This window comes from Felis catus, chromosome B2 (genome assembly GCF_018350175.1).
Source record: "Felis catus isolate Fca126 chromosome B2, F.catus_Fca126_mat1.0, whole genome shotgun sequence".
NCBI lineage: Eukaryota > Metazoa > Chordata > Mammalia > Carnivora > Felidae > Felis > Felis catus.
Window position 1 is genome coordinate 100,614,059 of NC_058372.1, and position 15,195 is coordinate 100,629,253.

The following is a 15,195-nucleotide window of genomic DNA, read 5'->3' on the forward strand; positions in this document are numbered from 1 at the left end:
AGGAATCTCATGTTGTTCTGGTGCTCTGAAGACTGGACATGTTGGGACCATTAGGAGATAACGCCTCTCACATGGGGCTTTAGATTCTCAGAGAAAGGATGGCCATTTGGAGTGTACGGGAAAGTCTCATTACTGCTAACTTTGCTTCCCTTCTGAGAATTCCTAATAAGTGTAGGAAATGGGGGTGTGACAACCAGCTTAGAGACTTAATGGGTAGTATGAGATAAAAGTTGAAGACTCCTAGCTATGGTGGAGTGGGGAGTTGAAAAAGGGAAAACTAATATCATCTTAAATTTACATTACATATCTACATATTGGGTACTTGACATATTTTGTCTTACCTTATTCACATGATAGATATTGTCTTCCTTATTCTCAGATAAGTAAAGGGAGACTAAAAGAGGTTAAGTAACTTAACCAAACCAGGATTTGATTATGAGTCTGCTTGGCTCAAAGGCTATAGTTTTTTCCATGACATTATTGAATTGTTTTTATGAATGAGATTCCCTTGTATGCTCTTCTATTGTCATGTCATATGATCTAACCATGTAAACTTGGTTTACTTTGGGAGGGAGACCTCTCATAATTTTATAATGATAATGTGACTCATCATCACTCTTCCCTTATAGAACACTTCCAAGTTGGGGTACCTGGGTGGCTCAGTCGGTTGAGCCTCCAACTTCTGCTTAGGTCATGATGTCACAGTTTGTGAGTTCAAGCCCCACATCGGGCCTGCCAGAGCCTGCTTAGGATCCTGTGTACTCCCCCGCTTCCCCTCCCCCACTCGTGTTCTTTCTCTTAAAAATAAATAAGCATTAAAAAAAGAATACTTCCAAGGAAACAGTGAGAGTATACAATGTTCTAGTATATTTCTCTCCTGTAATAGAAAAGGCATCCTGGGGCGCTTGGCTGGTTCAGTTGGTAGAGCAAACTACTCTTGACCTTGGGGTTGTAAGTTTGAGTCCCATGTTGGATGTAGAGATTACTTAAAAATAAAATCTTAAAAAAGAAAAAGAAAAGAGAAGAAAAGAAGAAGAAACAGAAAAAGGGTCCCAAATCTGATCTGGGGCACAACTTTTCTATGTGATAAAAATCTATGACCTCCTTCTGGAAAAAAAGTGCTTATGGAATTTTCTGCTGAACTTTAGTAGAATGAAGATTTGGTCTAGGTAGTTAGTTACCTACCCACCCAGCTGACTCTCAGCTGATTGTCTGAAAGGAGTTCACAGGCCTTTAAACAGACATTCTTTTTATTTTGTACCGAACAATGATGTTTTCACTATTCTCTTTTCCTGTAAAATATCTCTGACTTGGCCTCTTCTATAGGCCTTTTCCCCTTGCAAGCAGGATATTAGAGATATTTTGATACTCGCTCATAACTAAATTATCTGAAACTTTTTCCTTAACACAAATACTAATAAACACTAATAGTCAACATTTATCAAATTCCTACAACATAAGGCAAGGTTCTAAGCACATTCCATGTGTTATTTTGTCTTCATAACAACTTGATAAAGTAGGTACTATTATCACCCCCATTTCAAAGATGAGAAAATCCAGACAGACTCAGGGAAGTGAAATGATTTGCCCAGCATCTCACGGCTTGCTATATGGTGGCGCTGGTCTAGGAATCCTGACAGTCTTCTTCCCCACAATGCTTGAAAGTCTACTCTCTTATTCTGAAAGGTTTGATTACTTTTGCCTTCATGGAGCTTTGAATGTGGATGTACTGATGGTGTCTATTGGGTTTTGCACTGGCTTTTCAGTTAGAGAGAAAAGAGGCAAAATGTTACCCTTGCTTATCTGGTTGAAATGTGTCATAATCATCTCATCTTCTTTGTTTGAACCAAATTCAAATTTTGGCTTTTGTTGGGGGAGGTGGAAAGGTTTTGAGCTGAGGAGTGACATGACCTGAGCTGTATTTTAAAAGGCTCACTCTACGATCTGTAGAAGAGACTATAGGAGGACAAGGGCAGAAGTAGGGAGGACACTTAGGAGGGGGAATGGTGTCTAGGACCAAAGTGTGAGAATGAGCTAGAGTCTAGTATATTTTGAAGACAAAATGAAAAGGATTGGTGGGTTGGCTGGGGTAAGGAGTCAAAGATAGCCTGAGCAAAGGCTGGATCTGTGGATGCGAAGGAGAAGAGGGCGCATCCTCTGGACCATCTGCATGAGGATAGGAGCGGTCTACACCAGCTCCTCTCCACAGACCAGAATTTCTGCAAGCCTTTACCTCTACTCTTTTGAAATTTTCCTAAACCCTGAGGGAGAGAATAGCAAGGTTTTTAATTTTTTTCATTATTTTTTATCTTTTAATTTTATTTTAGGGGGGAGGGGCAGAGGGAGGGAGAGAGAGAATCTCAAGCAGGCTCCGTATTCAGCACAGAGCCTAACACAGGGCTCAATCCCACGACCCTGGGCTCATGACCTCAGCAGAAATCAAGTCAGTTGCTCAACTGACTGAGCCACCCAGGTGCCCCACAAGAATGGCAAGTTTTTGATGGGTCACGCTAGTCATGGTTCTTTCTTCTTGAAGGTTTTCTCTTTCACCTGTTTCCAGCACTGCATATTCTCATAATGCTCACAGTTTTGATTTGATTCTTATTTTTGTTTTAATTTCCCCTTTTTAAGCTGTGTTTTCCGTATTGTATTAAATATCTTTTGAGGTATCTTCCCAGGCCATGATCCCCTTCTTCTGAGAATTGTCTCCCCCAATCTCAGGTGAGGTCCTCGTTGGCCCTGTAATTTTTTTTTTTAATTTTTTTTTCAACGTTTATTTATTTTTTTGGGGACAGAGAGAGACAGAGCATGAACGGGGGAGGGGCAGAGAGAGAGGGAGACACAGAATCGGAAACAGGCTCCAGGCTCTGAGCCATCAGCCCAGAGCCTGACACGGGGCTCGAACCCATCGACTGCGAGATCGTGACCTGGCTGAAGTCGGACGCTTAACCAACTGCGCCATCCAGGCGCCCCGGCCCTGTAATTTTTTATAGACCTCCTGTGTAATCCTTTTTTTAAAAAAATTTTTTTAACGTTTATTTAATTTTGAGAGAGAGAGAGAGAGAGAGAGAGAGAGAGAGAGAGAGAGAGAGAGAATGAACGGGGGAGGGTCAGAGAGTGAGGGAGACGCAGAATCTGAAACAGGCTCCAGGCTCTGAGCAGTCATCATAGAGCCCGACGCGGGGCTCGAACTCACGGACCGCGAGATCGTGACCTGAGCTGAAGTCGGACGCTTAACCGACTGAGCCACCCAGGCGCCCCTACCTCCTGTGTAATCCTTAACAGAAAAGTAACTACTCCCTAATTTATCAGTTGACAAACCTGGATTTTCTTATGGAGGTTTAGCCTGTGGATAAATCTTATTAGTGCTCACAAGAGCATTAATGGCTTCATGTTAGTAATAGAACAGATAGTAAGAGATACATATGTATATATGTATCTGTATATAAGTTTATGCGTATTACACAGATTCGAGCAGGACCCACTAGCCCACCTTACTGAGTCCTTGACAAAGTGAGGGACACCCAGCTGAAACTGACTTACACACAAACATGAATTCTTTGGCTTCCATAAGTGAAACATTGAGGGCAGCCTAGCTTCAGGAATGGCTGAATCCAGGCAGTCACGTTACATAATTAGGAATTTGTCACTTGGCACTGAGAAAGAATAACATCTGGCCATTTGCAGCAACGTGGATGGAACTGGAGGGTAATATGCTGAGTGACATAAGTCAGTCAGAGAAGGACAGATATCATATGTTCTCACTTATATGTGGATCTTGAGAAACTTAACAGAAGACCACGGGATCTTGAGAAACTTAACAGAAGACTTATATGTGGATCTTGAGAAACTTAACAGAAGACCAGGAGAAGGGGGAAAAAAGTTACAGAGAGAGAGGGAGGCAAACTGTAGGAGACTCTTAAATACTGAGGACAAACTGAGGGTTGATGGGGGTGGCGGGGGGGGAGGGAAAAGTGGGTGATGGGCACTGAGGAGGGCACCTGCTGGGATGAGCACTGGGTGTTGTATGGAAACCAATCTGACAATAAATTATATTACATAAAAAAAAGGAATCTGTAACTCTGCTGTTCTCGTCTGTGTTCTCAGTCAGGCTCTCCTGACCTGAGGAGCCCCAGCAGCTCCAGGCTTACATCTCACCAGCTGGAAACTTCGGTGAAAAGAGAGCTAATTTCAGTGATTGAACGATATCATCCCAGTGAGACCCATTTTCCTGACCCTGCTCCCAGCATACTCCCCAGTGAGGATGGTGGGACACAATACCCTTTGGCTCTACAGAACGGGAGTGGGAAGGGCATAGTTTTCTGATAAAAAAATTATCAGATGAAGGAAGATGGATGCCAGGCTGTCCATCAACAGGTGCCCTCTCTAAGATTTAACTTCCGTTTCTGCTCCCTTGGGCTCTATCTTTGGTGCCAAATATCTCCCACTGGGGCCCGGGTTACCAGTGCCCACTGAATTCCCAACTCAAGAACCAAAGTGCCTTTTTGAAAGTGAAACAATGAGGTTGTTTCTTAAGGAGCTTTAAAAAAAAAAAAATACTTCCTCCTCCACTGCCCGCTTGAATTTAATCTTTTATATTTCCATCAGAAATAATTTCTAGTGTTCTTTCATCTGCAAATAAGCAGTGGTGTTGTCTTTGTCTGCATGTATTATTTATCATTCAATTCATGGTGTGTATTTGTCGATCAGCCTGTGGGCGTCTGTGCCTGAATTTAAATGAGAATTTATCTGTGTGGTCAAAGAAACCCTTTAGGAAATCAACTCCCAGAAGAGGCCTGGAAGGCAACAGCTTGGCCTTGTGCTGTGCTGGGAGCAGGAAGCTACATCAGAACAGCTAGACCTACAGAGGGCAGGGAGCCCCTCTCCGCTCTAAGATCACCAGGCAAGTGTGGATCTAGAAACATCGAGGGCATCTTACAGATCAAGCGCAGCCTCAATGCAGCCCCAGCGAAGACTTTCTAGATTATATGACAGCAGTGATACAGAGTGGATGGTTAGCTTGCATCTCACAATTGATGAGAACTCACTGCCCATTCTCCCACGTTATGGTTTATAATTCCCCTCAAAAGGGACAACTGCAAGGAAAAGGAAGTGAGATACAGTCCACTAATTCCCTTCTATTTTTTTTTTCTAACATTGATTTATTATTTTTGAGACTGAGAGGGACAGAGCATGAACGGGGGAGGGTCAGAGACAGGGGGAGACACAGAGTCTGAAACAGGCTCCAGGCTCTGAGCCATCAGCACAGAGCCCGATGCGGGGCTCGAACTCACGGACCGCGAGATCATGACCTGAGCCGAAGTCGGACGCCTAACCGACTGAGCCACCCAGGCTCCCCAATTTCCTTGTACTATTAAGTGATTATGAGTTTTCAGAGTTTGTTGGTAGAAATTACAGTCACTACTTGCAAAACAAAAACAAAAACAAAAAAACACGTCTCTGCATGTAGTCTGTTGAAAATAATAGTTCTCCCTCCGCACCAAAGGGCTTCTGTCCCCATGGCAACAGGCGAACTCCTGGATATAAGCTGGAGTGACAAACACTCGGAGACCTTTTTGCTCACTCTGTGGACCCTGGGTTTGGTTTTATTTGTCCTGGCTGGGAAACCAGCCAATGGCCCATGCCCTGGGAGCTGCAGGCTGAACGTAGAGCCGCCCAGACTTTATCGTGATAAATCCCTGAGTGCAGACCTCTCCTTTTGATGCACCTTTAAAGAGATTTTATTAAAAGGACGGATGGTTTTTTTTTTTAAAAAGAATCACAAGTTGAACATTTTCCTTTAGCGTTGTTGAAATGAAATTTTTAGGCCTTATCTCCACAATGGGGTTTCGGTTTCTTTCCCCTCCTTCTTTCCTTCCCCAAATATTAACGGAGCGAATGTAATACAAGGCATCGCTGCCGCCAAACTGGAGAGGCAAGACTCACGCATGAATCAACACAACGTGTGGCAGCTCCCGCTCAGCCCCGCCCTGTGGCACACAGAGCAATTCACACAGGGCACCGTGACCTAATAAACTGGAAGGACCGTCAGACTACAACAATTCCCTTTGTGAATCTCATTCAAGAAAACATTTCAACATCCAACCAGTCCCTAGAGTATTGTGGATTGTGCATGCTTATTGGACAGGCTGTCCTTCTAAACGCTGCCAGAAACGGGGCGGCATGTGAATCATGACCCCGGGGACTATGACGGCCTTTCCTCATCCCCTGTGCTTCCTTTCATCCGCCTGCCTTTCCTGTCTTGCATTCCCCCTTGCTAGAGAATCTCTCTTCAGTCCCTAACTGCATGGTGACTTACCTTCATTCTTGATGGGGAACATCGTCTCCTAAAATTTCACAACATAGAAATGTCAATTTCAGAACGCCTGGCTTCCAGCCGAGCGCAAGGGGTGTGTGAATTTGCCTGATGGAAGCCCCCTTTTGACACTTGAATTGCTTACTATCTTTTCTCCTTTGGGTGACAGAGTTCACATACAGCCTTCTCTTTGTCTCACGAATACGACTTTTCTTTGATATATGATGAGGTCCAATGCGGCGTGCCTTCTAGAGCCCCCATCAGGTGCCAGAGAGCTTGGTTGTGGGGGAAAAGGGCAGACTGAGGGGCCAGACGCTCTGCCATTGACACACCGTGGTACTTTGGCAAATCCCTTTTCGCTGTGCCTTCATTTGCTCCTCTTTCAAATGGGGACAATGTACGTCATAGGGCCATTGTGGAACTTATGAGTTAACTTACATAAAGCACTTAGAATAGTGCTTGGCACAGAGTTAACTGCACATTAAGGATAGCTATCGTTAGTCAGAGACTGATGATACTGTGGCTAACGTCTTTTAAATGTTTAGTAGGGGCCAAGTATTATACTAAGGGTTTCATGTGAGTTATCACATCTAATCTGCATAAAGCCTTATGGGGTACATACTTGTTACCTTGGTCTTGGAGATGAGGAAACTTGTCATGCAATGTCCCTCAGTTAACTAGTAGCAGAAACAGGCTGCTAACCTGGTTTCGTGTGGCACATACACTTAATTACTATGTTGGGCTGTGTGTATATGAGTTTTTGGTTTTGGTTTTTTGGTCCCGGGAAAGTTCTGGGTAGGAAAAAGCAACCTTTTCCAGAGAGTGATTTTCGTCTTAGTAGTACCACCTCTGGAGTTGAGAAACTAATTCCTATTCCATAATGACTAGATCTGCGCAGATAATTTTAAACTAATGATACCAGTGGGTCCTCCCCGTGAACGTCTTGGTGTACACACGCCTCTCGGATTCCTGGTAGATTATACATGGCCAGGGAAAGGCTTGGCCAGTTTCAGAGATGGATCCAAAGCCACATTGAGGAAGAGGAGTGGATAGCGGCTTGAATGGCACTTAAGAGTGCTTCTCCTCCCTAACACCAGCCCTCTGTTCCAATAAATCGGTTTGGTTGTCACCTCAGAGGGAACTGAAAACAATGGAGTCCAGAACACAAATTCTGAAAAGAACAAGAAGGGGCGGGAGTGGGGGCTCTCCACAGGGCAGAGGCCTGGGCAGCTGGGAGTACTTGAGGGTAGTAGACACCTGAAGTCCTCTGGGAGCCCCTTAATGAAGAAGATGTCTATCAGAAGAACTAGTGATGATAACTCTGCCTAGTTCTGGCCTTGGGTGGCCCGGGAAGGTTCTGGGAGCCAACAGCTATCGTCCTCACGTGCCAAATCTCAGCTTCACCTGCACTGGTTATTCTTGGGGGGTATTTAGTACTGGTGTGTGAAATGTCACCCTGTTAAAATGATTGATGTGATAACAACAGCAAAAAACATCCTATTGGGCTCGTGGGCTCTGGGGGAATTGAAGCTGCCCTTTGTTCTTTCCCTCTTTAATATGCATTTTCCAGCTAACTGATAAACCAATCCCCAGCCTCCTTCGATAAACTCAGTGGACTGCTCTGTCCAGAAATGAAAGTCTCTGTATTTACAAGAAGCCATCCCCTGCCCCACAGCTTCTATGCCGTTTGTGGCTCTGTCTCAATTCACAAAGGACATGTTTCATTTTCTTTTTATAACGGAGAATTGTAAACTATATTGGCTATTGCCAATAGCATTTGCAGATGCCCGCAATGAAGCAGGTTGGATTCTGTACATCAGCCGTCTTCTTGAGGTCCTCGCTCTGTCCTCTTTGAAGAACTGTAGTCATGTCACCTCCATAAGAAGAGGTTCTGTCATACTTCTTTTTTTTTTAAGTTTATTTATATATTTTTAGAGAGAAAGAAAGGAGGGGGAGGGGCAGAGAGAGAGAGAGAGAGAGAGAGAGAGAGAGAGAGAGAATCCCAAGTAGGCTCCACACTGTAAGCACAGAGCCTGATGCAGGGCTCAAACTCACAAACCACACGATGATGACCTGAGCCGAAACCAAGAGCCAGACCCCTAACCGACTGAGCCCCCCAGGTGCCCTCTAACGGTCATGCTTCTGCATTTATCTGTGATTCCTGTGCCAATGGCATGAAGCTGTGTGACTTCACGGAGCCTCATTTTTCCCAACTAGGACATGAGTCTATCAGAAGTAATCACTGCACAGGACTCATGTGACGATTAAATAATAATGCCCAAAGCCTCTGTGTATGGCTCATCACAGAGTAAGCACTCAATAAACAACAGCCAACGTTATCCCTCCAGTCTTGTTGGAGCCTGGTCTTGTGTCCTCCTCAGTGTCACAGTTATGAAAAGGTAAGCTTCTATCTTCTAGAAGCTCATGAGGGAACCTTATGATTTTTTTTTAACTAACTCCTTACAAGCTGGTGCTAATTTACTTACGCTTCCCTTCATTAGCATTAAAGTAATGTCTCACACTTCCTTAAACCTAAAATTAAAATCAGAGGCTGCAGTTATTGCCCTCCGTTACAGGAGGCATAAATAAACTTCTCGGAGAGACTTAGAAACTTGCCTAGTTCAAGGTTAATTAGCTCTACATCTGCAGAGCATGTGCATAATGGAGCATTGCTCCCACCAACTTAGAAACCTCGTTTTTAATAGACCTTTCAGTGCTTGGAAGCAGGCGATATCTCATCTCTAAGGGTTAAGGCATTTCTGCTCGTGTTGGGGCATGGGTGAGGGTGTGGTCCATCTGACCACAGTGATCAAGGGTTTCAACTTCATGGACACGTCTTCTTTGGGGAGTTTTCAGAATGTAGTCAGCCTTAGCAATAACAAGAACAAGGACTCACAAGGCAATAACAAGTGCAAAGACCGTTTTGGACAAAACAGTCAAGTAGAATTCTTAGCATCCATCCTCTTTGGATCCTAGAATCTCAGCTAGAACCAGTCCAGTGGCCATTCTCTCTGCTGTTCTAAAAGCCAGGGCAGGTAAAAAGATTCTTTCGGGGCAGCACGGGAGGAGATTCTTTTTGGTACTGCCTTCTAGGACAAAGCGCTTTGAACAATTGTCAGTGCATGCTGTCTCCAGTTCCTTCTTTCCATTCTTTTCTGGGACCTCTTGCCTCAGACATTTGTCCCCCACTCTACATCGGCTTTTGTGGAGATCAGTGGTGACTCCCATGCTGCCAAGCCCAATGCTCTCTGATCTTGTTTTACTGGACCCATCAGTGCATTTGACATGGTCAATCATCCTCTGCTGTTCCAGAAACATTCTTTGCTTGCCTCTCAGAAGCCTCCCCGGTTTTCCTCTGGCCTCTCCAGCGGCTCCTCAATTTTCTTTGCTGACTTCTCCCAATATCCCAGACCTCTGAACACAAACGCAGGTTTTTGGACATCTTTTTTATCTACCTGCCCTCCCTGGGTGGTCCAGTGTCATGATGGTAAATACCACCAATATGCTGATGCCTTGCCGATTCCTACCTCCAGCCTGTACCTATTCCCTGTGATTCAGACTCGTATTGGGAATTGCTTATATACCATCTCTGCTTGGATATCCATAGTAGGCTGAGTAACGGCCCTCGAGACCATATGAATGTCTTAATCCCTGCCATCTGTTATGTTACCTTAAATGCTGAAGGAAGACTTTGAGGATGTGATCATATTAAGATGGGGAGATTATGTAGAGATAGGGAGGTGATCCTGAATACCTGGTGGGTCCTAAATGAAATCACATGTAACTTTGCATGACGGACGCACAGGGGGATTTGACACGCAGAAGAGAAGAAGGCAATGTGACCACAGTGGCCAAGATGAGAGTGACGCAGTCACTTGGGGCACCTGGGTGTCTCAGTCGGTTAAGTGTCCAACTTTGGCTCAGATCATGATCTCATGGTTCATGGGTTTGAGCCCCACATCGGGCTCTGGGCTGACAGCTCAGAGCCTGGGGCCTGCTTCAGATTCTGTGTCTCCCTCTCTCTCTCTCTCTGCCCCTCGCCCACTCTCACACTCTGCCTCTCTCTGTCTCTCAAAAAAAAAAAAAATGCAGGAGAGTAACACAGCCACAAGCCAAGGAATGCCAGCAGCCTCCAGAAGCTGGAAGAGGCAGGGAATGGATTCCCTCTTAAAGTCCTGGAGAGGGCATGGCCCTTCTGACACCTTGATCTTGGCCCAGTAAAACTGATTTTGGACTTGTGGCCTCAAGAACTTTGAGAAAATACACTTTTGTTGTTTTAGGCCACCTAATTTGTGGCAGTTTGTTACAACAGTCATAGGAAACTAATACCATATCTACTGGGCGTCTGGAAGCCTGAGCATCCAGGACCACACTCCTGGGATTCCCTGCAAACTTGCTCTTTTCATAGCTCTCCTTATCTCAGAAAAACGAAAATCCTGTACTGCTAGCTGCTCAGGCCAGAAACCCTGGAATCATCCATAACTTCTCCCTGCATTTCACATTTCACATCTCACTTAGTGAATCCTGCTTGCTTGATCTTCCAAAAGTATCCAGAATCACCATCAGTGCCACTACCATCCTGAGTCATCATGTCCTGCTGGAATCATTGCAAAAGCCTCTAACTCGTCTCCCTGTGTCCTTCTCTTGCCCTGACACAGTTGAGAAGACAGTGTGGCAGCTAGAGATCCTTCTGATGGCTCCCATGGCATTAAAAGCAGAAGCCAAGGTTCTTATGACTTCCAGGCCCTCTTGGACTTGGCCCCAGTTACCTGCCTCACTTCATCTCCATCCCCTGCTTCTCAGCAACTCTCCTTCCACACCAGCCACTCTGGCCTTCTTCCCCTTCTGTACTACTCCTGCTGTGGGCCTTTGCACCTGCTCTTCCTTCTTCCTGGAATGCTCTTCTCCCAGATATCTGATGGCTCATCCTTCACCTCTGTCAGGTCTCTCAAATGTCACCTTCTCAATGAGGCCTCCCTGGTCATCCTGTGTCAGATTGCCCCCCGCCCCAGTGTAAATGGTGCACCCTACACATCCCTGCTTCCATTTCATTCACTTATCTATTATGTTTTCTTTTTTCCTCTCACCAGAATATGAGTTCCTTGAAGAACTCATTGAAGTGGGTTTTTATTTTTATCCACTGCAATATCCCAATGCCTAAAACAGCACCGAACACATAGTAAGTGCTCAGTCAATACTTGTTGAGGGACTGATTGAATGAATTTCCTGGTGGTCATTTTGGCCAGGAGAGTAGGGAGAGTCACAGCCTTTCCCAAAGAATCTGTGCAACAAACACATTTTAATTGAGGTTCTCCAATGGCTACATCTCAGAAGACTTTTGTTAAGCAAAACATCCTTTGTTTAAAGTGAAAAGAGAATGATAATTCCTGAATTTTTTTTGACCTCGGCCATTCCTGCATTGGCTGTTTCTGTCCTTTATTCATAGGTGTTTTATTTTTCTAAGTTCTCCTACTCTTTTGAGTTTCCAGGGTTGTATAAATTATGAGAAAACTAGAAGTGTTCAGCAGAAACTGATGACAATCTAGGATCATTTTGCTTTTTAATGGTTTAGTATCAGAAACAAGAAAGCACTGTAAAACATTCTCTTCAAGGTCATGTCTGGCCATATGAGATCCTTAGCTCTGCACCTTGCATGGCTCAGTCAAGTGTCTAGTGAATAAAAGTAATTGCAAAGCACCTCGGCACCCATCACTCTCGATAAACCCAAGTCCTTTTACATATCCATGCTCTACACTGAAGCTACGTTTAGAAATGTCACAACCCAGCAAAGAGTTGTAAATTAGGACTTACTACACCAGAATTTATGACATCAACTCCTGTCACTGTTACATGGAAAAGGAGAGAGTTTTGACCATTAGAAGACCTCACTGGTCTTCTGTGTCAGGTACCATTTCTAAGCACTCTAAAAATATTAGCTAATTTAATCCTCATAACAACTCCATGAGATAGGTAGCATTGCTAACCTCATTTTAAATGGAACTGAGGCACAAAGATTGATTTGCAAAGGCCTCTGTATTAATTTTCCCAGGGCTACTATAACAAAATACTACAAACTCTGTGGCTCAAATAACAGAAATTTATTGTCTCACAGTTCTGAAGGCCCGAAGTTTGAGATCAAGGTATCATTAGGGTCATGCTCACCCTGAAGACACCAAGCAAGGATCTATTCCGGGCCTCTCTCCCAGCTTCTGGTAGGTCCTTGGCTTGTGTCCATGGAACTCCATTCTTCGTAAGAAAGTCTCCCCGTGTGTGTGTGTGTGTGTGTGTGTGTGTGTGTGTGTGTGTGTGTTTGTCCGAATTTCCCCTTTTTATAAGGATACTAGTCATACTGGATAACAAGCCCACCCTACTCTAGTGTGACCTTATTTTACCTTAACTGATTACATCTGCCAACAGCTCTGTTTCCAAATGTTCCAAAAACATTTCTAGTTTTCTCATAAGGTCACATTCTGAAGAACTAGGGAGTTTGGACTTCAACACAGGAATCTTGGAAGGACGTAACAGCAATCATCCACCAGTTAGTAAGTGGCAGAGCTAGGACTTGAACCCAGTTCTGTGTGTTGACACCACAACATGCTATGGCTTGTGCATGGACAGAGTATATAGTAAAAATGGTGGTGGTGGTGGTGCAAGGTGGGGTACTAAGTACTTGACCATGGTAGTTGCAGTTATTGCCATTTTATGGTGTTCAGGGTATTTGCTCTCATGTTCTACCTGCATGGAAAAAAAAAAATAGAACTATGGCAGATGTTTCATAATTTCAATGGATTTTATATGCTATTAACCGTTCTATTGCATTTCTGACAGTTTTTATGGTTCTCTTCTGGGATTTTAGAATGTTATGATGGGACATCATTGAGTAAAGGATGGGGGTAGGTGGGCATGATTCCCTCTACCCTGGGACTGGCCTGAAAGACAATAACTTATTTTTGCATTAATTAATTAGTAAATAGTTACTGAGCTCTCCAGTTTTGCTGGGCTGTGTGCTGGGCACAGGAATAACCTGTGGCCATGTCAGCATAAGGCCTGCCCTCTCAGAGCTCATAGTTTCGTAGCAGATGGGAAATCATGATGGACGCTGTGGAGAGTGGTTGCTGTAGGCTGCAGAGGTCCAAGATCAGAAACCATGCAAGGCAGGCAACTTGCAAGTGGTGAAAGCCAACTTTTAATATTGATGAACACCAAGTACAAGTATGAAAAGCTCTGAATATATTTTCATACGTAAAACAAAAAACAATACTGTGGATACACGTGTATAGGATTTAGATTGCTCTCCTATTACTCAGCGATGAGAATGGTGAGGGGGTGGTGTGGGGAAAAATCAAAATGGCTGCCTTCCTATGTCCCTTCATTGTGATTTTTTTTTTAATGTTTATTTATTTTTGACAGAGAGACAGAGCATGAGCAGGGGAGGGGCAGAGAGAGAGGGAGACAGAGAATCTGGAGCAGGCTCCAGGCTCCGAGCTGTCAGCACAGAGCCCGACGTGGAGCTCGAACTCACAGACCGCGAGACCACGACCTGAGCCGAAGTTGGATGATCAACCGACTGAGTTAATGTCAAGATCAAGCTAGAATACAAGCCACTGGACAGTTAACAAGTGTCAGGAGTCTTGTTTCTGCTCAAGATAGGATCCATTTTTATCTCAGTCCCCAAACACCAAAAATAGCTCTTTCCATCACATTCTTCCCTTCCTCCACTGCACCTCCACAGTGGTTCAGGGCACTGGTAGGCCCAGAGAACACACCCAGAACAGGTCTCAGGGCAGAGAGTGCGTGTAAAGCCAGTGCCCAAGTGACAGAAGAAGATCCAGCTGGCAGCCAGCCTGGTGCAGTGTGTGTAGGACGCAAGAAGCAACGACTCAGCCTGGCAAGAAGCCAAAACAGGCAACAGTCCTCAGAGGAGGGCCAGTCGAGACCGGGCAACACAAGAGGAAGAGAAATCTGAACACATCAGAACACAAACCAAGGATCTGTTTTTCACTAGTTCCTGAATGATAAAGAAGTAGAATTGTGTCTCAGATCCCAAGGCATACCCTCATCTGAAGTTGTGCGTTTAGAGATTTCTAAGTAAGCTGTGTGGTAACATGCATCTAGTTCTCTTTCCAGTGTGTTGGTCTAATCTTTTCCCAGCAAACACTTTTGGTAAGTTCCTAAAGTCCTAAAGGACCCTCTCAGGGATCACTTTGGATGGTTGTCTAGATGGAGTTGACCCTACCTAATAATTCAAAGCTATTCAGTGGCTGTAGCAGGAAAACTCAGAAAGCCACCTTCCCTCCAGAATGGAGCTTAAAGAAGTCTACTTCAGTCTGAGTCTGTTACACTTTGCACCCCTACTACCCAGCAGGGACTGTGTCTTGATTTTTACTTCCCATAGTGCCAAGTATTGTGCATGCTAGGCATTCAATAAATAAATATAAATATATAAAAACTATATGTTGAATTAAATTACATGTTCTGATGCTATCAGTAAATTCTGCACATTTTGGGCAGGGGTTTTCAGACACCCTGTTCCATCTAGCTCCATAGGGCTACCAAGACCTATGAATCTTGACCATCTAACCACATCCTGTTGTGCATATGTACCAGCAACCAAAGTGCTTGCCAAGCAGTTGAGTCTACCCAAGTCTCAAGTGATAAGAGATTACCCATGATGATATTGGATGGTTGTCTCTAGGGTCATGGGAGGACTGCTGTTACTGTTTGTTAATCAGGTGTGAGCTGAGATGGTCCTTGCTGAGTGTAGAAGAGGGCAGACCCCAAATGCACCTTTCACAGAAAAAAATCTCAACCTCCCAACTGGTCTTCAAACAAATTCTCTCACCTTATGAGGCAAGATGCTTGATACACAGAGTAAATAA

At 44.4% G+C, this 15,195-nt stretch overlaps 1 long non-coding RNA gene across 1 annotated transcript in view; it reads left to right on the plus strand.

Annotated features, from left to right (window-relative positions):
• Window positions 1-14,768, plus strand: part of LOC123385512 — a 30,122-nt gene extending 15,354 nt beyond the window's left edge. The window contains exons 2-3 of the long non-coding RNA XR_006598172.1: window positions 12,429-12,528; window positions 13,727-14,768. This is a non-coding gene — a long non-coding RNA (uncharacterized LOC123385512). The remainder of the gene's footprint in view (window positions 1-12,428; window positions 12,529-13,726) is intronic.
• Window positions 14,769-15,195: the final 427 nt, after the last annotated feature.